The sequence below is a fragment of the Adiantum capillus-veneris genome, chromosome 2, assembly GCF_014529385.1.
Source record: "Adiantum capillus-veneris isolate H3 chromosome 2, ASM1452938v2, whole genome shotgun sequence".
NCBI lineage: Eukaryota > Viridiplantae > Streptophyta > Polypodiopsida > Polypodiales > Pteridaceae > Adiantum > Adiantum capillus-veneris.
In genome coordinates this window covers 90511985-90535501 of record NC_140932.1, presented here as the reverse complement: position 1 = coordinate 90535501, position 23517 = coordinate 90511985, and the positions used below count along the sequence as shown (strand labels likewise).

Here is a 23517-nt window from a genome sequence, read left to right as displayed (position 1 = left end):
CGGCTTTGGACTTGCGGGATTTTTCAATAATAAAATGGGTTTGATTACAATCAGTAGGCTTGAAAAAATGTGTGGATCCCTGCTTGATGCTCTTCTTTTGCTCTTGTTAGCTGAGCAACTAACAATAAAGCAAAGAACAAGAGGGAGAAATCTTTAAGAGATAAACAAGTTTCAAAAGGCCCCATCAATCCTTGCTGCAACTTTGGAACCTTTTTCACAAAGTGTTACCAACATACAACAAAAGAATCAAGAGAAGTGGCAATATGCCAACTTATTGGACAAAATGGTGGCATTTAAAGACCAAAACAAACATAGAGACCTAAATCTTAAGAGCTTTTGTCATTGGGTTTCCAACCTTGATCAAGCAAGTCAAAGTTGTACATGGTAGAACAATCAAAGTCACACAGTCAAAGTCAGGAAAATGTGCCAGCAAATTGAAGCATATCTAAGTAATATATTCTATGGTCTACGAGTCTTAACTATTCTAGGTATTGATCAAGCTGGAAAAGTGGGAGCATATCTAAGTTGTGTCACTCATGTTGGTATAGGTGAGCATAAGAGTCAAAGTCTATGTATTTTAAGTCCAAGGAGTGAAGGAGAAGAGTCCAAAGGACACTCTCGCAATTAGAACTATGAGATATGAGTGGAGAAGCTTCTACATTGAAAACCCTTCTTGGAAAAGTGGAAGCTATTGAGATATCTTTTGATGTCAGATGTGCCATGTTTTTTTCTTGAAGCACCCATCAACTCTATTGTCGTATTGCATTCTTTCCTTGAAAATTCTCTTCTGTTGTTTCTCCAGGAATTCACCTTGCATGAATAGGTACATAAATTCCTAGTGCTCAACATAAATAAGTGCATATACCAAAAGCACTTTTTTTCCACCATGATTTTTTCCTATGGTCATCCAAGTTTTAGACTCTAGTATAGAAACTCTCACCACTATCCGATTTTACAAATTTCTTTCACATGGTACAACAAGAATAAGGAGGCTAACTACATCGACCAATGGAAAAAGAATCAAATTTGGCACCTATATGTTTTAGTTATGCTTTGTGAATAATTGATCTAGGTTTCAAGGTTAGTAACAATGCATCATCAAGGAGAATGAGGAATTGATGAAGAAGCAAATAGGGTCAATTCAAAGGCCAAAGAGTTCATTTCAGAGACCTCTATGCCAATCTCATAGGACAATTCCAAGCAAGAAAATTCAGTTTTGACCAACTTGTTCAGTATCGCACTACTGGACTTTGCTGAGAAAATTGGAAGTTTCTATCACCCGATACTTCTACAAATTGAACCAAGCCTATGATGTCTTTATTAGGTAAACATGGAATGGGAGTATCAGGCTTTAAATCAACATTTCAAAGATTTCATATTAAAAAAACTACCAAGGGGCAATTTTCAATTTTCAAATTTAATTATGATTGTATGTATGTGCTCTATTGACCATAGAGGATGCACGGAACATGTATTAGTGAAATTGTGCAAGATTTCTTAGTATTGTGGTATGAGTATAGTCTTTAAAATTGGAGGACTTTTATCATCAGCGGGTCCTACACAATATTCACATTATCATAAAAAGTTTTAACCAAGTGTGAATCACAACATTATCCTTAAATTCCTAGAAGTCCAACTTTAGAACCTCAAAGATAATTATGGGCCTAACTTGTCAAACCTCAAAGTGCTCCAAACTTGTCATCAAGAGGTCCAAACTTGTCAAGCACTTCCAAATACCCTTGTAATAGCATGTATATCCAATTCCAATTGCCAAAATACCACACTATGAAATTTTCAAGAAGGCGAGAATTTTCCATCACTAGAGTGTTGGCACCTATTTTCTAAGTCCCCTCATCAACTCTCAACCTATTTGGGCCAATAAACCAATTTCAAAGTTTTTCATCCTATTTTGGGGCCTTACACCAACCTTTTATGCTCCAAGTTACCTAAGATTGAACCAAAGTTTGGATATATGAAATTGCACACTCGATGGCTCTGAGTACTTTGTCTACGCTCTTGCTACTCGTGCTCATATCTCCCGCTTGTGAAGTGCCAACGGTAAATCCATGTCTGGCATTGAGATCAAAAATGAGATCTCTTCAATTCAACGTAAGTCTCTTGCGCAATTTTTGTTTTTTGGTGTCGCCATCTTCTTACTGCTATTATTGCTCATTTTGCTTGATTTGTGCATCCATTTGCAATTCCGAGCATAGGAGAGGATAGAGCTCCTCTAGACAAATCTATTGAGTGTATTAGACCTCAAAGCATGCTAAAATAGGCTCCTAAAATTAGGCATGATTTTGTTCTTGCCAGATCAAAGATTTGAGATCATAGAGAGATTCTATTTGGTCTTGTCTACCATCCTAGAAAGTTTGGTTCCGTTTAAATCACTTTAGCTCAGTGAAACATGCATGTGTGCTTGGAGCTAGAAGACTAGCTAGTGGTGGGTGACACTCACTGGAGAAAGACTAATGCCAAAATAGAGCAGATAGCATGGTCGGAGTTAAATGTACAAAGCATGACAAAGTTGAGGACATGAGACAACCATGAGCTTGCTACTGGAATGTGGACGACACAAATAACTGCCTTCCCATTCTTCCATAAAGTAGGTAGGTGAAGACAAGGGGAGGTTCGCACATTTTGTAAGAGCTCCTTAATGGAGTAAATACACTAGGACTAATTTTTTGTGAGAGGCCGCATAAGAGGGTCATTTATCGGGCCACTTTGTGAGCATAATCTAGTAGGATATCAGTAGGTAGGATCAGTAAGGAAGGGGCTCCAAGTGAGAACTTAGGGTTATTAGGAAAACAACAAAGGTATTCCCAAATTGGAGAAGTGGTGATTAGGGTAGGACTCCCATAGCATTTGAGTATCAAGATGAAACTATAGGGTATGCTTTCTTAGAGAGATTTTAGCAGAGGGGTTGAGGTGTGATGTTGCCAGTATAGAGTGAAGTAGCTCTCTGTGGAGAGGGGGAATGCAAACACAACCAAAAACACTCACAGATTGCTTCTCTATAGCCCAGGATAGTCACAACACCTCAATCCACTCAATAGCACCTATAGAACGACACAGTTATCACAATGCATACCTTGAGAGACCCATACTTGCGTGATACCCAGGATACTTCAATCAAACACACCACCATCACACAACACACTTTTCTCCTCCCTCTCTGCACCACCACACATGCATCGGCACCAACACAAGGCATAGAATGATGAAGAAGAGAAAGGGGGATGGGTAGATTGACAATAGGGGCAATCGACAATTGACTTCTCCACCAAAATGATGTATATTATAATGCTTCTTCTTTCCTCTCTCAAGCTTGTGTAGCTGCCATCCAAAACGGAAAAGGGGGGGGGGGGGGGGGGGGGGGGGGGGGGGGGGGGGGGGGGGGGGGGGGGGGGGTTGCATATGAACCTTTAGCACTTGTCTTCTCTAAGCACTTGTCCAATTTTTTGCATGGTTGCATATGAACCTTTAATCCCTGACTTTTCTTGTCGTGGCACGTGGTTTACGGTGACTTGGGGCCCAAGTAAGCGCCCACTTATCTCCAACAAAAAGGGGAGGGTCCATGGGCACCCCCCATATGAATCAACTCCAAGACCACATCATCAATATCATCGTGCAGTGCCCAATGACACAACCATCAACACCACACAGTCGCAGCTGCTGCCCACGAGCGCCAGAGCACCACCGAACAACACAGCACCGATGAGCGTAAGGGGGAAGGTGCCACAGCCATAGCCACACAGAGGGAGCTCCCCTCTCTTTCTCTTTGATGCCTATGATAGGCTCACCATACATTATATATATAGAGTATGCCCTTGCCACGTGGTGGTAGTAGGCAACTCCACCTCCTTATGGTCCAAAAAACTCACCCCACAAAGTCGCACAAAAATCATTTTTTGCACCACCTTTGGGTTGTTTCTGGGTCGTAAAGTGCTACCAAGTGCTAGCAACCTAGACTTTGAATCCACCCGCTTGCTCTTCATGCAGACTTTTCCCTGGCCTCCAACTCTTCGGTGGTGCTCTGGCATGCGTTGGCTGTGGTGGTGGTTGTGCGTTGGGCATTGTGCGATGGCACTGATGATGTGGCATTGGAGTTGATTCATACAAGGGTGTCCATGGGCCCCTCCCCTTTTTGTTGGAGATAAGTGGGCACTTACTTGGGCCCCAAGTCATTGTAAACTGCCCGCCCAAAATAGGGGGCCTTACCCGCGTGCAATGACAATTAGAGAAGTTGGGGATCCAAAATCAAAGGCTCATATGTGACCATGCAAAGAATTGGGTGTGCGTTTGGGTGCATGTTCAAAGGAGAAGAGAAGTGCTAAAAAAGGAAATTTCCGCCTCCTATAAGAGCCCCCCCCCCCCCCCCCCCCCCCCCCGTTTTTGTCGTTTTGGATAGCTCGAGAGAGGAAAGAAGAAGCATTGTAGACATCATTTTGGTGGAGAAATCAATCGTCAATTGCCCCCTATTGTCAATCTACCCATCTGCCTTTCTCTTCTTCATCATTTATGTGCTTTGTATTGGTGATGGTGCGTGTGTGATTTTTGGGCCATGTGTGGTGGTGCAAAGAGGGAGTGTTGTGCGATGGTGGTATGTTTGATTAAAGTATTGTGGGTATTTTGCAAGCGTGGGTCTCTCAAGGTGTGTGCATGCTCATTTGTGTTGAACATAAGGTGTGCCTTGTGAAGACTGTGTCGTTCTAGAGGTCTTATTGAGTGGATTGGGGTGTTGTGGCTATCCTGGGCTATAGAGAGGCAATCTTCGAGTGTTTTTGGGTGTGTTTTCATTCCCCCTCTCCATCTTCTGGTCCCTTCACTGAGGAGCATATGATTTCTCCTGATTGAAGGTGAAAACAGAGTTTTGGTGGTGTCAGATGTGGGTCTTGCTAAAGAAAGTTGTGGTCATGTTTTCTAATTTTCACTGCCAGGGTTGAAGACACAAAAACATGGCTACATGATTATGGGTTGTTTCTTCTAGAGAGTACTTTGTCAAGGGTAGAAGGCACAATTTAAGTTTTCTTGCTGTTGGTTCGTGGTGGTAAAGCAAAGAAGTGGTATGACAAATTGCGCGATGAAGAAAAGTTGAATTGGATGACCTCGGAAGTGGCTTTTGGGTGCAAATATATGTCAGATACATAGTTGGAAGAGATAAAGCAAAAGCTAGAAAGTCTAAAGAAAAGCTTGGATTGCAAGTTTTGAGAATTTGAGAGGGAGTTTGAGGCTCTTTGGGGACAACCTATCAAGGTAATTGCTGCAAAAGTGTTGATTTTTTAAGTTGAGCAAATTTATGGATTCCTTGCATGAGGATGTTCGACATAAGGTGGAGCTGGATGGACAAGTGTCGTATGCAAAAGTGGTGGCTCTTGCAAGAAGCCAAACCAAGAAGATTTTGAAGAAGCTTCAAGCTCAGTAGGATTGGTCAAGTCCGATGGTAACAAAGCTAGTTGATGCAGTGGAAAGAAAGGTGAATCCAATGCTTGAGAGTCTGCCGGTGCAAGACGAGCCAATGGTCCTTTGATTGTAAAGGGATGGGGTTTTCTCTATGCCCAAGATGCCGATTAAAGAGGTTCTAACTATTGAATTGGTGCCAAAGATGCCAAGTGAGGAGGAGGAGATACGATCGAGCTTAGATATGGTTGGTCAAGCTCCATTGGTTTGTGCTAGAGATCAAAAGGCGAGGTTTTCATACGAGTTTGAAGAAATGGAGATAGAAGAGATTCTAGATCTTGAGACAAAAAAGGAGGTGGAAACAGGCTATAACAATTCTCTGAATACAAATACAACCTGGGAAGTTGATCTTCCTATTCAAGGTATGAGGAGTTTGATCTTTTTCATGTGGATAAAGATCTGAAAGATGTGTGTAAGGAGCAGGACAAAGTGCAAGCAAAAATGGTAGGTAAAGATGGTACCTTGTGGCTGTGTGGACCCATGTTCAAGTGTGGTGCAAACATATAGTGATGAAGCTGGGCATGATATATAGGCTCTTATGAGGAGGTTGATTCTGCTAATGCTATGCTCTAGTATAATGCGGTATGGGATGATTTTCTTTTATCTTTATCTAAGGATGTGGCAGTAGAATATGTGCTTGAAGAGCAAGAAGGTGAAGCCAATAGGCAAGGAGTAGTGGCGAGTGAGCCATCTGACCTAATCTGTATGGAAGGGCTTGGTGATGCTGGGATTGAGGATGTTACAGGCATGGAGGCAAGCATGAAGCTAATGGTGGAAGAACCTATACTCAATGCAACATGCATGCTCTATGGTAGAAGGTGATTCAATGCAACAGGGATGCTCTATGGTGCATGGAGGAGAGTCCTAGGTTATCGCATCATCCAAGCTTCCTAAAGAGGTATGTGTGTCATTGTTGAAGGGTATACTTCTAAGTGCATTTGTGCAATGGATTGTCCAGCACAGCCAGCTACATAATTTTCTTGAAGAGATCTCGACGTCTCATGGTTGGGAGCAAGGTTCAAGTATGTATATTGAGCATGATGATGGACACTATGGTGCTCTATTTGAAGTAGGTTGGATACAAGAGGGTGATGCTTGGAATGGTGAAGGTATGCTATGGGAATTTTGTATATATGGTTGGATGTGTGCTTAGGTGTAGCACTATTGGAAGTTTTTGGATGTGCTCAATGCCAGGTGTTTGATCCATGCAGTTTAGATATGAAGGGGGTTTGGAAACCCACTTGAGAAGAGGCGGCATGAAGCAAGAATAAGACTTTGTACATATGGTAAGTGGTTTTTTGGTTTGCTCACAATGTTCTCTAGTTTTGCAGTTTTCAAAGTTCAATAAGCATGCTTTTGGTTCAACATGAATGTTGACAAGGGGATTGGGCAATTATGGTGCAACAAAAGTTGGTTGATACTATGAGGACTGCAGTGCAAGGCTACGGTTTCTTACAACTACATGCAAAGACAACAAGGCGTATGAAGTTCAAGCCTAGGGCAGTAGGAGTGTATGCTTTATGTGGTTTTTTGAGCCAAGGTGCTCTGCTATGGTGCCTATCAAAGTTTGATGGTCAAAGAATGAAAAGTGTAGAAATGGAATTCCATAGGTGGTCCTCAAAGTGTTCTCTGAGCTTGTCTAGATGGCTCATTGATCGGAGCTACAAAGTGCAAGTTATGGCAGTTTGAAGGTAAAAGTGATTTGCAGATCCCTGTCAAATTGGATAGTTGGAGATGGTTGTTCAGAGTGGATTGAGTACATGGGCCTACAGTGTTTAGCTTATGGTGCATGTCAGTCTTTTCAAATTGGCAATCAGAGTTCAAACGACCAAGTTATGGGCTGAGGTTTTGTTGGGGGCTAGTTATGTTCCAGATTGGTCGCCTTGGTAGGCATGCCATCAAGTGGTTTATCAACCTCACCAAGGTTTCATGGGTACTATGCAACATGTGAAGCCCATTGGAAGTTACAAAACACCAATTAAAGATCAGACTGCTAAGATATGCCCAATTGAATTTGGGAACAATTGTTGGAGAGATAGAAGCAGATTGTTTTTTGCCAAGTTGGGCAACACCATCATTGTTGAGCGTGAAGGGGAAGGTGGTGCTACCATAGCCATGCAGAGGGAGCTCCTCTCTCTCTCTCTCTCTCTCTCTCTCTCTCTCTCTCTCTCTCTCTCTCTCTCTCTCTCTCTCTCTCTCTCTCTCTCTCTCTCAGTGCAGCCGTTTTTTGACCTAGTAGACAGCAGTCCACTCTTTTGATCATAACTTCTTCATCCGAACTCCGATTTGGGTGATCTATAGCCTCAATCGAAGAGCACGAAGTCCTCTACGCATTGATGTAAAGACAGAAATTTTCAGAGTTATGGAAGGCGTTTCTGTAGCAGCATTTCCGAAGTGAACAGGTTCAACAAAATTGATTCTCATCTCCTATTTTACATACAATGTCTTCCGGCACTCGCAAGGGTTCTTCTTCTTCAACAAGATCCACAACCATTGTGGAAAGTGATCCAAAATCTCCTAAGTGTGGAGATAGCAACACAACCCCCCAACCAACGACATCGGAAACCATGATCATGGCGTACTTGGTATCATTGCAAGAGACCGTAAACAAACAAGGCGAAGACTTACGAGCACTTGCAATGGAGAATGGCACACTAAGGGTACTTGTGGTTGAGAATGAAAATCTCAAGAGGACACTTGAGATGCAAACAACACGTTTGATGCAACTTGAAGAGGAAGTCAAGGAATGTAAACGCTCTCTTGTGGACTTGAATGCTTTGAAGGAGCAGATAAGCAAAGTAGAGCATGACCATGTATTGAAAGAGGAGAAATTTGACACTATGAGCCGGGATGTATGCGACATGAAAAATGTATGCACAAACAAGTCTTGGGCTGATGTATGTGGTAGCAATGTGGTTTCTAATTCCTCACTCATGCAAGCTATGGTTCAAACAAAGAATGTTGAGAATGTGGATGTGGAGGAGTTGAAAGAACGGGAGCGACGTTCCAAGAACATTGTTATTCGTGGAATTCGCGAAGAGAAGTCAGAGACACCTCCTTCTCTTGCCATTGTTATTGAAGATTTCTTCAAAACCCACTTTGGCATGTCCGGAGTTATGGTCTATGGAGCACATAGAGTGGGGAAGCAAGGAGCTCCTCGCTCGGGAGAACGGCCAATTGTATGCACCATGCCGGATGAGACCAAGCGAAAGATTATCCTTGATAATAGTTGGATCTATTTGAGGGATACAAAATGTTTTGTATGTGAAGATCGCACTATTAAGCAACAAAATATGCGTCGCAAGGCATATGAGGAAAAGAATAATAAAAACAAGGAGATCTCTCATGAAGAAAATGTGCCCAAGGAGGAGGCAAGTCTCTCAAGCAAATAGGGATGCGTGACCTATGAGACCGAGTTACAATTGAAAATATGCTTTTGGAATTGTAATGGATACCCATGGAATGCGGGGGTTGGCATTGATGAACTAACAAGCAAAGCCGATGTTGTACTTCTTGTTGAAACTTGGGAGCATGATACACAAAGGATTGACGGCTTGGAGGATTACAATGTACATTCATTGATGTGGTCAAAGAATCTCAAGCAACGAAGAGGACAAGGAGGGTTAGCATGTATGGTTAAGAAAGGATTGGAAGATTTTGTATCAATTGTGAAAGATGACAAGTACAAACGTTATGTATGGCTGAAAATTATGACACCAAAAAGAGTACCCATTTTTGTAGCCGGTTGCTACATTCCTCATCATGATTCTCCCTTTTATGCTTGCATGGATAGAGATCAACCATTTTCTGATTTGGAAGAGGACATTGCTTATTTCAAAGGTGAAGGTGATGTTATTGTATTTGGGGATATGAATGCTCGCACAAAAACATTGCAACATGATACTCAACAATTTGATATGCCATACATTTCAAGGGAGTTGGAGGAAGTTCACTTGTATGATCGTACTTCAATGGATGAGAAAGAGCCGGATCACTATGGAAAGTTACTTTTACACATGTGTAATAGCACGGGTATGCTCATTGCCAATGGTGTATCTTTGTGGAGTGGAACCAATGGATTTACATGTAGAAGACATAATGGGGATAGTGTGATTGACTATATGCTACTCTCTGAAGCCATCATGTATCGCATAAAGAGTTTTATGTTTGGTCAATGGACCCCGGAATCCGACCATCGCACCTTATGTATTGACCTTTCATGTGCAGAAGCAACTAAGCATGATAATCTCAGCCAAAGGAAAGAGAAGTTATCACTATGTATGGATTTCAAACGGGCACCAATGTACATTGAAATGGTTGAGCAAAAATTATGGATGACAAAGCTTCAATGTGATGCACCATTGGAAACTAAATGGGAAGCTTTCAAAAAAGCTATTTGTTCTTGTGCGGAAGAATGCTTTGCCATAAAGCATCTCCATGGTATCAACAAAGATAGATCACGCAAAAGGTGGTTTGATAAAGAATGTCAAGATGCTCGAAAGTCCTTGATAAAGCTTGATGCAACTATGGACAAAGACAACTATCAAAGTCATTTGCATACATACAAGGCATTGATTCAAAAGAAGAGAAGAAGATGGGAAGTAAAGCAACAAGAATTTCAAGTCCAAGAAAAGGCACATGCATGTGGAAGATTTTGGAGAAACTTGAGAGGCAAGCGGATTGAGAATTTTGGTAACTTGAGTCTAGTGGATATGTACACACATTGTAGGCAATTATATGAGCAAGAAAATACTGAAAAAATGCCATTTTATGGTTCACTCCCATGTATGCCGTCTTTTTTTACTATTGAGGATGTATGCGGTGGGCTTGAAAAGTTGGCCACTCGCAAAGCGGGAGATCTTCAAGGTATCAAGCCGGAGATGATCAAATGGACGGGAGATTTTACCCATGAGTGGATGTGTGATATGTTCAACCTTGCACTTCAACATGGTATGCCTTATGATTGGAGTACTAATTGGGTTAAGCCTTTGCATAAAGGAGGGGATGTAAAGAATGTAAGCAACTACCGGACTATAATGATTGGGTCTCTTATGGCAAAGTTGTTTGGGTGCATAATGGAAATGAAATTGAGTGATTGGGCTGAAGAGAATGACAAGCGTGCAAAGGGACAAGCGGGTTTTCGTCGATGCCATAGCACCATTGATCATCTTGTCACTCTTCGTGTTCTCATGGAGGAAAGTCGGTTGAAAGGCAAGCGATTGTATTGTTGTTTTGTGGACTTTAAGAAAGCCTTTGATATGATTCCACGTAACAATTTGTGGAGAAGGATGGAAGAACTCCAAGTGCCAAGTGAGTTTATGCTTGCGGTTTCTCGAATCTATGAGAAGGTGATTTGTCAATTGCGCATGGGAAGAGAAATTTCAAAAAAATTTGTAAGCACTATTGGGGTTAAACAAGGATGTCCATTGTCACCAACTCTCTTTGGTCTATGCATCGATCAATTGGTACTTGACTTTATGCAAGAAGAAGGCATTGAAGAGGTCACTATTTGCAATGCGGTAATCATGATTTTGTTGTATGCGGATGATGTAGTGCTTCTAACACACACTTTAGAAGATGCACAAAAGCTTATGGTTGTCCTTGAGAACTTTTGCTTGCATAGTGGGCTGATTGTAAATGAATCCAAAACAAAGGTTATGCTTGTGAAAACCAACCATAAGGAGAAGCCATGCATTGTGTACAACAACGAGACACTTGAAGTTGTTGAGAGCTTTAAGTACCTTGGCCTTGAGGTTCCATCCAATCACAAGTGGCATGAATGTGCTATGCGTCGTTTGGAAGCGGGAAAGAGAGCATATTATGCATTTGAGAACATGTGTAATGCAGGAAACATCAAGTGTTGGGTTCTCAAGAAGTATCTTTTTGATGCATTGGTGACACCGGTTCTTCTTTATGGAGTTGAAGTGTGGGGCGGGAGCATCTCAAAGTCTACTTGGAAAGAGTTTGAGAATGTCCAAAAGCGTTTTCTTACAAACTTTCTCCAAGTTAAGACACAAACACCATATATGCTCTTACTTCTTGAGTCGGGATCTCTTCCAATTGAGGTTATGGGCATGGAAAGGGTTGTGGAGTACATGATAAAGATGCGTCAAAACCCCTCACATCGACTTCCTACAATTGCATGGGAAGCAAGCAAAAAAGTTCAAAAGACGCATAAAAGCAAGATCTTGAGCACGGGATGGATGCAAGACATAAAGAAGTGGTTTGGGAGATGGGATGCATTACACTTGCTACATGATGCTTCAATTGACTCTCAAGTGAATGAAGCTTTTCTACAACGCCAATGTATTACGGCTTGGGAGAAATCCGGTGGGTCACGCTTCATACATTACACCACCTATATTGCCCCCAACTACAAAACCATGTTCTTCGCTGAGAGAGGAAACCGTACTCACACTTACATGCTTGAGCCTATTCCCTTGTCCGCGATACGCACTATCGCAGCAATTCGGCTTAGCTCCCATTTCCTTCGATGCGAGATAGGGCGTTGGGGCAATGGAGAAGAGTCAAATCGATTGTGCACATTATGCTCACTGCAAGTTCGAGAGTCTGAGTACCACACACTACTAGAGTGCTCAGCTTTTGATCACATCCGAACTTGCTTCTCTCACATTTTCAGCCATAACTTAGACCTACACACTTTCCTCTCCCAGCCAAAGTGTGGGCTCTCCATTGCGACTCTCATCACTACAATTTTGGAGCATCGAGAGTCACTCATCAGCCATACACATACTACATCACATGTAACTTTGGTCCCATAGGTCATATTTGACCTCCGAGGACGATAATAAAATCTATCTATCTATCTCTCTCTCTCTCTCTTTGATTCCTATGAGAATATCACCATACGTTATATATAGAGTGACATTCCACCTTATGTCCCTGCATATGGGTTTTATGTCATTTCCATGTAGCGGCAACAGGCATCTCCATCTCCTTATGGTCCAAAAAACTCACCCCACAAGATAAAAGTGCACATCTTAATTTAAAATGTGTAAGTAACTTAGACATGTAGATATTGAGTCTCTCTCTCTCTCTCTCTCTCTCTCTCTCTCTCTCTCTCTCTCTCTCTCTCTCTCTCTCTCTCTCTCTCTCTCTCTCTCTCTCTCTCTCTCTCTCTCTCTCTCTCTCTCTCTGCTAGGGTTCGCGAGCGAGATCTCTTGGAGGTTGTCCTCCCCTGGGCGAGGGGCAGCCCTGCAGGAGGGCGTTTGAATCTAGCCCCGCCCTACAGACAAGCCCACAGACAAGAACCTGTAGTTGTTGGTGGCCTCAATAGGCCTGCAGGTTGCGGCCTCGCTCTTTACGTAGTACTCGGCAGGGGGGTCGCAATAGACCTACAGGTTGCGACCTTGATAGGCAATGGGTTCAGGCTCTCGACAGGGTTGCGACCTTGATAGGCAATGGGCTAAGGCAAGTATGGGCATGCTTCTTTGACTTGCAAGTTGCAAGCAAGATATGCTCACGATGATCAATAGCTTCATTCTGGGTAGAGGCAGCCCCTTTCATGACCGCTCATTTACCCCTAGCTTGGATCTGATCGGGCTCGACTGTAGCAGTTTGTCAACAGAGAGTCTGCAGAGAGGGCACATGAAGTTTTGAGCAGTTTCAAAGGTTGAATTTTTGAGCAATTTTAAAGGTTTTTCCTTTGGAATTTTCAAATCAGTGAGTGGTTCCTCTCTGCCTCCTCAAGCATAGGGATGACTACCCCAAAGACCCCCGCCAAAACACAACCGAGTTTTGCAACGGTGCTGGCAGCCCCTAACAAACTCAATCGCATCACGCAGTTGCAAGCAGCTCTTAATCGACTCTTAGAAGAAAACTTTGAACTCAAATCTCGCTTGAGCAAATTACAAGAACAATTCAATTTTATGGTTGACCTCACCACCGACAAGGTAAAGGAGGTTGAGGTTAAGGTTAGCCAAGCTCACCCAACAACCATCATCCAAGTGAAGACGTGTGTAATAAAGGAAATCTCCGAACAAAAATTTCAAGAGGATAATGCCCTCAAGGTTCACATCGGTGGGCTCCCCTCATAGTGGTGCCCTGTTGAGGACACCCTTGAAGAGGCGATCATCAAACTCAACAACATTATTGAGCCAGTCAACATCAAGCCAAAGACTGTTGCTTGGATCAATGATACACATTGCCATGTGCTTCCCAAGCATTGTGTCCTTACTTTCAAGAACAAAGAGGAGCGGGTGAAGCTTCTACGTCAATCCCACCTCCTCAAAGGAACCAAGCTTTGGATTGCAGAAGAACTGACCATGAATCAACTCAAGAGTAGAGCGAGCGAGCTCAAGAAGGTGCATGAAGCGCGTAAGCAAGGCAAATGGGAAGTCTATCGAGGTGGCAAAGCGATCATCCAAGAATTTTGAAATCCCAAACCGGCTCTCCCCTCAGCCGACCCTTAGGTTGTTGCTCTCTCTTTTTTCCTACTCTACCCTCTTGATGGACCCTCAGTCCTTAGCTGATATGTATCAGCCCTCACTGAGAATGAATTGTTGTAATGTTGTGTTTTTGGTCCCGTAGGTCATATATGACCTCCATGGACAATAATTCAATCTCTCTCTCTCTCTCTCTCTCTCTCTCTCTCTCTCTCTCGCACACACACACACACACACACACAAAACAAAAAACAAAAAAAAAACCAACACTTTTTCCCTACAAGGTATTCAATACAAGTTGAGTGCATGCAAATGAGAGAAATAGTATGTGTGCAACGTTCAAAGAGACTTTCAGGGATGTGAAGCGTTGTATCTAGAGGAAGCTATCTTAGGAGTTTTCGAAGAATTCTCGTTTGTGGATAAGATCAAAGAACTAAAAGATGTTGCTCACTTTAGCACTCATGCTATTATAACTATGTGAAAGAAACTTGGTGGATATGTACGAAGTTCTTATGCAATTTAAAGAAGATTTGGATGCAAACATCTTGTGTTCCATATTCCAACAAGTTTGTTTATAGTTCTTAAAATGAATAGATAATTGAGATTTATTCAAAATATACAATCAATCAATAAATTAACAATTCGAAATGTAGAAACGGGAGAGCCATCATTTTTAGTGATGTTCTAGTTGTTCATGAAAATCAAGGATTTACCTACTATCCCTAGGTAAGCATTTGTACTTTACCATAGGGGGTGTAGCCAACTTGGTTGTTCACGTGATAAATGGCATGACCAAGGTACTAAGGGGTTTCGTTCATCAAATTACCATGCCTTCTATTGACAATGTGTGACAATGTGTGACAATGTGTGACAATATGGCAATGGATAAGAGGGGGTGTAGGAAATTTTTTTCCAGCCATGTTTTTATTGTGACCAGATTCTATTCACGCTTGAAGAGCTCTTAGTCTTTCAAGGCAAAGGCCCATGTTTCAAGTGAATGAAGCTTTGATTGTGGACCACTTATGTGGACCATATGGAACAAGACCAAGTTTGCTTAAATTTGAAGTTATCCAAAGAAAGAAAGAGTCATGCACTTTCGGTACGCAAGTCGGTGCATGTGTTCTCTACTTAATTTGGTTATTTCACTTTGTGCATATGCAAAAGTTTTTTACCAATTGTTGCAAAAGGGGAAAAAGATTATGTGGAAATAAAAACATCCAAAAGCCATACATAAGCTAAAGAAGATGTTACAAATATCTTTGACGTTTAGGAAATGAGATTACAGGTGTGGGAGGCCAATAATTGTGAATGTTGATACTAGCCCCACAGCTATTAGGTGGACAATTGGACATGATGATGAGAATGGTAGACGGTATACAATAACATTTGGTACAAAGGCATTAAGTGCTAAAAGAAGAGCATATTTATAGGTAGAGAGAAAATTTTGGGTGTTGTGACCACCCACCCTAATGTGTGGTGGCAAAAAATATTATGAATAGTGTTGTGGTAGTTTAGACAGATTGCTTACATGTACTTGACAACAAGTTGTTCAATGCCAGATATTACCATGTTACATTGGAGTGCTTACATTAGATATTTAAATCTTGAATTGCACCACATCGCAAGAATGGATGATCCAGTTGTTGAAATGTTATCCAGGGCCAGGTTTGAAAATGAAAAGGATAAGATTAGAAAGAACAAAGATGCAGATTTGAAGTTTTTTGCTTTCGCAAAGTTGAATGCAGATTGTGGAAATATGGTTTATGTGCTTCAAAATTTCTCGGAAGAGATGTATTAAGGTGATTGGCTCTTGATTCGACGATATTAGAGCACACTAACAAAGCATGAAGCATAGATTTACCAGAAACATAGAAGGATTTGAAGGATGGGTACTTGTAGAAGGACTCGAAACAGATGAAAGAGACTTCCTAACGAGTACTGTGTGGGAATCAAGGAGTTTCATGAGAGCTTGTGGGGAAAAAATAGAGGATTTTGGGCTACTTTTGCAAAGATCAAGGATTGTTATTGGTAAAAGGGCATTGTATAAAGATGTGGTTTAGTTTGTTAACCTTGTGGTATGTAGGTGTATCGAATGCACACAAAAGAGTGTATTATAGCTCATATCAGTTACAAATTTACACTATAGGAGGGCATTATAATTTAGTTTTCAAAAAAAATGTAAGGTTTATAAGGAAAGAGAAATAGTTTTTTTTCATTAGGCTCTAATTTGATGTGATAGAGACGGTTTTGTAAGGTGCATCTCCCAAGGCTACATGTTAAATTTATTCAACATAAGGCATCATGATGGTTTGATTCCTACTTATCCTTTGACTATAGATTTTTAAATAGGTTGTGGATTTGGTTATTATGCAAGTAGGCTTACGGTAAATGTGGTATATTGTGCTTGCAAAGGAATATTTGACTAATCAAATTGAAGGAAGCACTTTAAGAGCCAAATCTACAAGTGTAGCATGTAACTTTTTACTTGAGGATGTTATGTGCAGGTATGCATGAATTCATGAGATTATTATTGACAAAGTTGAATAAGGATTTCTTTGCTTGAATGGGTATTAAGTTAGATCTTACTATTGTTTATTACCCTAAGGGCAACAATAAAAGTGAAAGAGGGCATCCTCCTATCATCAAAGCATTGACAAAGGCATGTAAAGAATGCATTTTGGAATGACTTAGGCTTGCACTCAACATGGTATGCCTCCTTGTGATTGGAGCATTAATTGGATCAAATCTTTGTTGGAATTAGGGTTGTAGGGAAACACAAACAGCTTGGAGAAGACGAAGGAAGCTCAAGGCACACAACAGAGAGTGTATTACTTAGTGTGCAATGGAAAGATAAGATAGCCCTAGAGCGATGGGCGTATATAATATGCACGGAGGGGAAAACCTCCTAGTGAGGGAAAAAATGCCCCGACTGTCCTAAGTGTGTTTAAACACATCACTACCACATGTATGTGGTAACAAATCCCCTCTAGGAGTGATGCGGTGAACGAGAGCTGGCACATAGAGTATAGGGAAGTGCCATGCCTTGAGGACATGATCAGTTCACAAAGGGGAGTAAGCCCAAAGCTTTCCGGAAAGCTTCAAACTTCTCACGGGACAATGCCTTTGTGAAAAGATCTGCAAGGTTGTCATGTGTTGGAACATAAGCCAAGTTGGATCTCTCCTGCTGAGAGCCTCCCCCTGACATAGTAATAATGCACCTCAATGTGCTTTGTGTGAGCATGAAAAATTGGGTTCGTTGCAACTGCCAATGCGCCTATGACTATCAGCGTAGATAGTGTTGACAGTGTCCTATCCAACACCAAATCATCCATAAGGCATACACACTCAACCATAGCTGTGAAGAATGCCATGTACTCAGCCTCACAACTAGAAGTGGCCACAGTAGGTTTCTTCTTGTTCAACCATGATATGCATGACCTACCAGGCATGAAACGAAAACCACTTGTGGACACTTGTGTCAAAACAACCAACCCAATCTGAGTCTGAAAAAGCATGTAATCTGGCAGCAATGATTCCCCCTTGGGATAAAACAAGCCAAGGTGTAAAGTGCCACTCAAGTAACAAAAAATCTTCATGACAGCTTGCCTTGCAATGCTTAGACCCTAGGCTATGCATGAATCTGATGACCTGTGGGACTGCAAATTGAATATCGAGCCTCGTGTTGCATACATAAATGAGGCAGCCAACAGTAGTTTGGTAAAGAGTGACATTGGTAGGATCATCAGCATTATGAAGACTCAATTTTAAACCTTCCATGGGAGTGGAAATAGGTTTGCAATCCTCAAGTCCAAACTTACTAGTAATGTCTCTATGTAACTTTTCTGACACAAGACAATACTACCATCACATTGCTTAAACTGTATACCCAAGTAATGATGCAACATCCTCAAATCGTTCATCTTGAAAGTAGCATTTGAATCAGCCTTAAATTCAGCAATATGTCTCTCATTACTTTGTTAGTGCAGGAGGCATTTGTTTATCCCTGGCCTCTAGCGATGAAAAGCTTTAAAAAAAACTACGTTGTCAAAAGCTACCAAGTGAATAAAATAAAAAAAGCATTCTACGTTGCTCTTAGCAGCAATTCGATCTTCTCCACAAGGAGTTCGCAAGTCCCCAAAAGCAGCCACAAGCAGTTTGCAGGTTGCCAGAAGCAGCTCCAGCTTTGTCTACAGGTTTGTCTCTGGCGTTCTTGTTTTTATTTTCTCTCGCTGCAGCCTTTTTTTTTTTAAAGCATGCACTGCTCTCTCTCTCTCTCTCTCTCTCTCTCTCTCTCTCTCTCTCTCTCTCTCTCTCTCTCTCTCTCTCTCTCTCTCTCTCTCTCTCTCTCCCTCCCCCACCCCCCCCAACAGGACATGAGCTAGAAGAACTAGTCACTGAGCTTCACAATAGTATAGACGCATATTCAAAGAGCACAATGTTGAGAAGTTCTTGATAGGCTTCATATCCAGGATGTTGAATTTTGCTATGCAGTGATTGTCGAAATGCATGGCAGTGGCAAGAAATCACTCTGGTGTAGGCCTCTCTGTTCCATTGAAAAGAATCATGGCGTTCTTTTTTTTTTTCTCTCGCTGCAGCCTTTTTTTTTTAAAAAAAACGCATGCACTGCTTGGCCTCTCTCTCTCCCCCCCCCCCCCCCCCCCCCCCCCCCCAACAGGACATGAGCTAGAAGAACTGGTCACTGAGCTTCACGATAGTATAGACGCATATTCAAAGAGCACAATGTTGAGAAGTTCTTGATAGGCTTCTTATCTGGGATGTTGAATTTTGCTATGCAGTGATTGCCGAAATGCATGGCAGTGGCAAGAAAGCACTCTGGTGTAGGCCTCTCTGTTCCATTGAAAAGAATCACGCGTTTTGTATCCACAGTAAATCCACTACAAAGAAGAAGCAATATTCACTACACAAGTCAAGCATAGACAGGAAGAGCATGCGTTGTTGCAATGCTTTGGTCTATATGTATGCCAAATGTGGTGCCATTGCGAAAGGATGAAAAGTTTTTGTAGGTATCGTCTCCAAAATGTCGTCACTTAGGTCCCATTGATTTCAAGATATGCCCAATATAGATGTGGCAAGGAAGCTCTGGGCTTTTCCACCAACTCCAAAGGCAAGGCCTCCCTCTAGATGCAATCACTTTTCCTTGCAGGCCTTCTTCACATGGGCAAGAGATTTCATGATGAGATTTGTAGTCAAGGGCTATTGAAGGAAGATGGCCTAATGGCGGTGCTTTGGTCGATACGAATGCAGTCAAATGCAAGAAATGCCCAACATGGCTAGGAAAAATGAATCTATGGTTGTTCACCTTCAAGATGTGGCAAAACCTTCACATGGGTGAGACTATTCAGAATGAGATTGCCAGTCACGGTTTGCTAAATGAAGATGTCGTGTGTAACAATGCGTTGGTTGATATGTACTTCAAATGCAAGTGCCTCACGAAAGAACGAATGGTCTCAATGCACATTCTATTCAGGATCTCATTATTTGGACAGCATTGATTGCAAGATATGTCCCACCATGGATGTGGCAAGGAGGGTCTAGGTTTTTTTCACCAGTACCGAAAGGAGGGCAGCCTCTCTCGAAATAAAATCATTTATGTTTCCACCTCCAGGCATGTGGGCATACACAAGATATTCATATGTGTAAGATAATTCACTATCAGATTTCTACTTAGGGGCCGTCGTTACAGAAAAATGTGCTTGACGATGCTTGGTTTGATATGTATGCTAAATGTGGTGCGTCACAAAAAATTCTAATGGGCATCCTCTCTAGAAGGTCATCATTTTGAATGCGTTGATTGTAGGATATGCCCAACATGGCTTTGGCATTAAGGAAGCTATTTCACCCTGATATGAAGGGAAGACCTTTCTCCATGTGGCCTTTGGCAAAAACTTCAAGTGGACGCAAGATGTTGATATGGGCACCAAAATTCACAATTATATTGTTAGTCAGAGGCTACTGAAAAAAGATGTTGTGTTTGGCACTGTCTTGGCCGATATGTATGCCAAATGTGGTGCGCTTGAGAAAGCACAAGCAGAATGTCGCCTCTTGGAATGCACTGATTTCAGGATGTGCGCAACAAGAGTAGGGCCAGAGAGCTCTAGGCTGTTTTTGACAGGTGCCAAGAAAGTGTATTTCTCCAAATTCAATCACCTACACTTTCGTCTTGAATTCTATGCTTACATCTTGAAGCCATGTGGCTCTATGCAAGTGCTCAAGGAGCTTGATGTCCACAATGTGGACTCTTGGAATGCACTGATTACAAGAATTTTTCCCCCTATTTCGAACTGTGTTGGTCGACATGTATGCCAAATGTGGTACGCTTGAGAAAGCACAAGTGCTTCCTATCCAGAGTGTCGCCTCTTGGAATGCACTGATTGCAGGATGTGCAACAAGAGCAGGGCCAAAAAGCCCTAGGCTGTTTTCAGTGGGTGAGATGTCGTGCTTGGCACTGTTTTGGTCGATATGTATGCCACATATGATGCGCTTGAGAAAGCACAAAAATTTCTTGAGGTGCTTCCTGTTCGGAATGTCACCTCTTGAAATGCACTGATTGCGGGATGAGCGCAACAATAGCAGGGCTAGAAAGCTCTCACCTATTTTCAATGGGTGAGATGTCATGCTTAGCACTATCTTGGTCGACATGGTGCTCAAACTTGAAAACTTCAAGATTTCCTTGGGTCATAAGTCTCCAAGTACTTTCAAAAGTCTGGTAAGAATCTGACAGAGATCAAGAACAGTATGCACAAGGGAAATATCTAAAATGACTTCACCTGCATAAATAAGTTTCTCATTGATATCCTTGACACCAGCAAGGAAAGTGTCCATGTCATCTTCCTCATGTCTAATCTTCGACTCCAACTCTTTATGCAGCAATGCAATTTTTACCTCATTGTGGCTTGAATAAAGACCAGCTAGAATATCCCAAGCCTGTTTTGCAGATTTCGTTGAACGAATGTGACGAGTAATAGTGTGCTTCATAGACAACGCAATCAATGCATGAGCCTGTGCATCTTTTACATCCCAACGAGCTTGCTCAATCGTAGGCAAAACAGCTTTGGCAGCAGCAACCTTGCCACCAAAACCTGCAATATCCTCAACATCGTCTACATCCTCAGAACTAGGACGTACATCAATGCCCTGTACAATGTTCCAAACGCCTTTTGAAACAAGGATATTTTGCATCATGTAAGCCCACATAGGGTAATTGTCCCCATCCAACCTATCCTCGACAACAAACATCTTGAACACATCTATGTTGTTGTCAGCCATGGCGAATGCTGCACTTGATATGAAAACTGCCCCAAAAGAGGAGAAATAGTGGGAACAACACATACTATAGAGCATAAACTGTATTGGAATTGTTATGCAAAACACGGCACTAATAAAAATTTTGCACAAAATGACAAAATAGCCTGGGCAACACTCTCTGTAGTGGAAACAGAGGCCAAAATGATCCCAAATCAAAAATCCGAGCAGACCAAGCTCTACAGTTCACCCAGAATATTTGTCGACTTGCAAACGCTCGTCAAAGCTCACAAAAATTGGAGAAAGTGAGCAGGCGTGTACTCGAGTTGCTGGCAACTAAGCCCTGGAGGACGCAACGTGCTCTGATACCAATTGTTGGAATTAGGGTTGCAAGAAACACACAAACCTTTGAGAAGACGGAGGAAGCTTAAGGCACACAACAGAGAATGTATTACTTAGCGTGCAATGGAAAGATAAGATAGTCCTAGAGTGATGGGCGTATATACCATGCACGGGGAAAAAAAACTCCTAGTGAGGGAAAAAATACCCCGGCGGTCATAAGTGTGTTTACACATCGCTACCACATGTATATGGTAACAACCTTTCCATAAAGGAGGGGATATAAAGAACATAAACAACCATAATATAATGATTGGGCTCTTATGGAAAAATTATTTAGGTGCACAATGGAGATAAAATTGAGTAAATGGGCTTTAAAAAATGTGAAGTGTGCAAAAGACGAAGCAGATTTTTGTCAGCATCATAGCACTAATGATCATCTTGTTACTCTTCATGTTCTTATAGAGGAAAGGCGTTGAAAGGTAAGCAATTATATTATTGTTTTGTGGACTTTGAGCAAGCCTTTGATATGATTGCGTGTAACAATTTGTGAAGAAGGAGAATCCTAAATACCAATTGAGTGTATGATTGAAAGGTAAGCAATTATATTGTTGTTTTTTGGACTTTAAGCAAGTCTTTGATATGATTGCATGTAATAATTTGTGGAGAAGGATGAAAGAACTCTAGTACGAAGTGAGTGAACGATTGATGTAATTTCTCGCATTTGTGAGAACATGATATGTCAATTGCACTTAAGAAGAGAAATTTCTTTTTTTTTTTGCAAGCACTATCAGATTAAACAAGGATGTCCATTGTCACCAACTCTCTTTGGGCTATGCATTGATCACCATCCAGCAATGTGATTATCTCTCCCATCCATTTATCATTTCTGGCTTGATACCTTTGAGATCTCTCAATTTGCTAGTAGTCAACTTTTTAAGCTCGTTGTATACATCTCCAATAATAATCAAGAGGACATACGTGGGAATGAACAATAACATGGAATCTTTTCGAAAGTTGGCCACCCAAGTAGATGTCTACAATGCGCTTACATATCCATAAGACTCAAGTTACCAAAACTCTCAACTCGCTTACCCTTTTAGGTTTCTCTAAAATCTTCCACATGCACTTCAAATAATTGCCGATTTATTTCCCATCTTTATCTCTTCTTTTGAATATGAGAGAGAGAGAGAGAGAGAGAGAGAGAGAGAGAGAGAGAGAGATGAAAGAAATGTTATATTAAAATCTAAGGCCAAAATGACCTATGAGACCAAAGAGTTACAGCATGGTGAATATGATACAATGTCTGAGTACCAAAATAAAAAGATACTAAGAAAAGGTCACTCTAGAATCCTAAACTGCTAGATGTGAGCTAAGCAGCTAATTGGAATTGTGTAGGATATGAGTAGGGGGTGGATGTAGTGAATGAAGGCTAATACAACACAATGTGGGTGTGTGGGGATATAATGAGTAGGAGCTGATACAAAATGGGCAGGGTGTACAATCCTCAAAAAATCTGAATCACAGGAGGTCCATCATCGATTGCTAGCGGATCTCATCAATCTCCTCCATGGTCAATAATCTAATCGAGCATCTTGCATGTCTGGCTAAAGAGATCCAAATCCTCTGATGTAGCCTTCATCGATCTTGTGTAGTCCTCTACAGTCGTGGGCATCTGGATCTCCCAAGCTTGGTCACTCGATCAATCAGCATGCCTCTGGTGTGAGGAGAATGTGAGCTCTCTTGTGGTACGTGCTCCTCCGGCTGCCAGTGTCTGCCATAAAGAAATTTGTGATCCATCGACGGGCTAGCCTCTCCCCTCATCAAGCGCTCTGTGTTTGCATAGCTTTAGTAAAAACAGTCCCAAACATCTCTGGTGCTCATACCTCATGACTCTAGAGAGTGGTCCAAAGGCCTCTCTGAACAAGAAATCAAAGCGTCCTCATACCTCTCCGGGCAGTGGCATATGTAGTCCAACTCTATCGACATAGGGGATATGTCCTGGCCTTTTTTGGTACTCTATATCTGCCAGTCTCGACCAGAAGCTAGT

The 23517-nt window shown here is 41.8% G+C and overlaps 1 pseudogene; it reads left to right on the top strand.

The window, feature by feature from the left end:
• The first annotated feature begins 13178 nt into the window (after window positions 1–13178).
• LOC147463170 (uncharacterized) lies at window positions 13179–15663 on the top strand (annotated as a pseudogene).
• Window positions 15664–23517: the final 7854 nt, after the last annotated feature.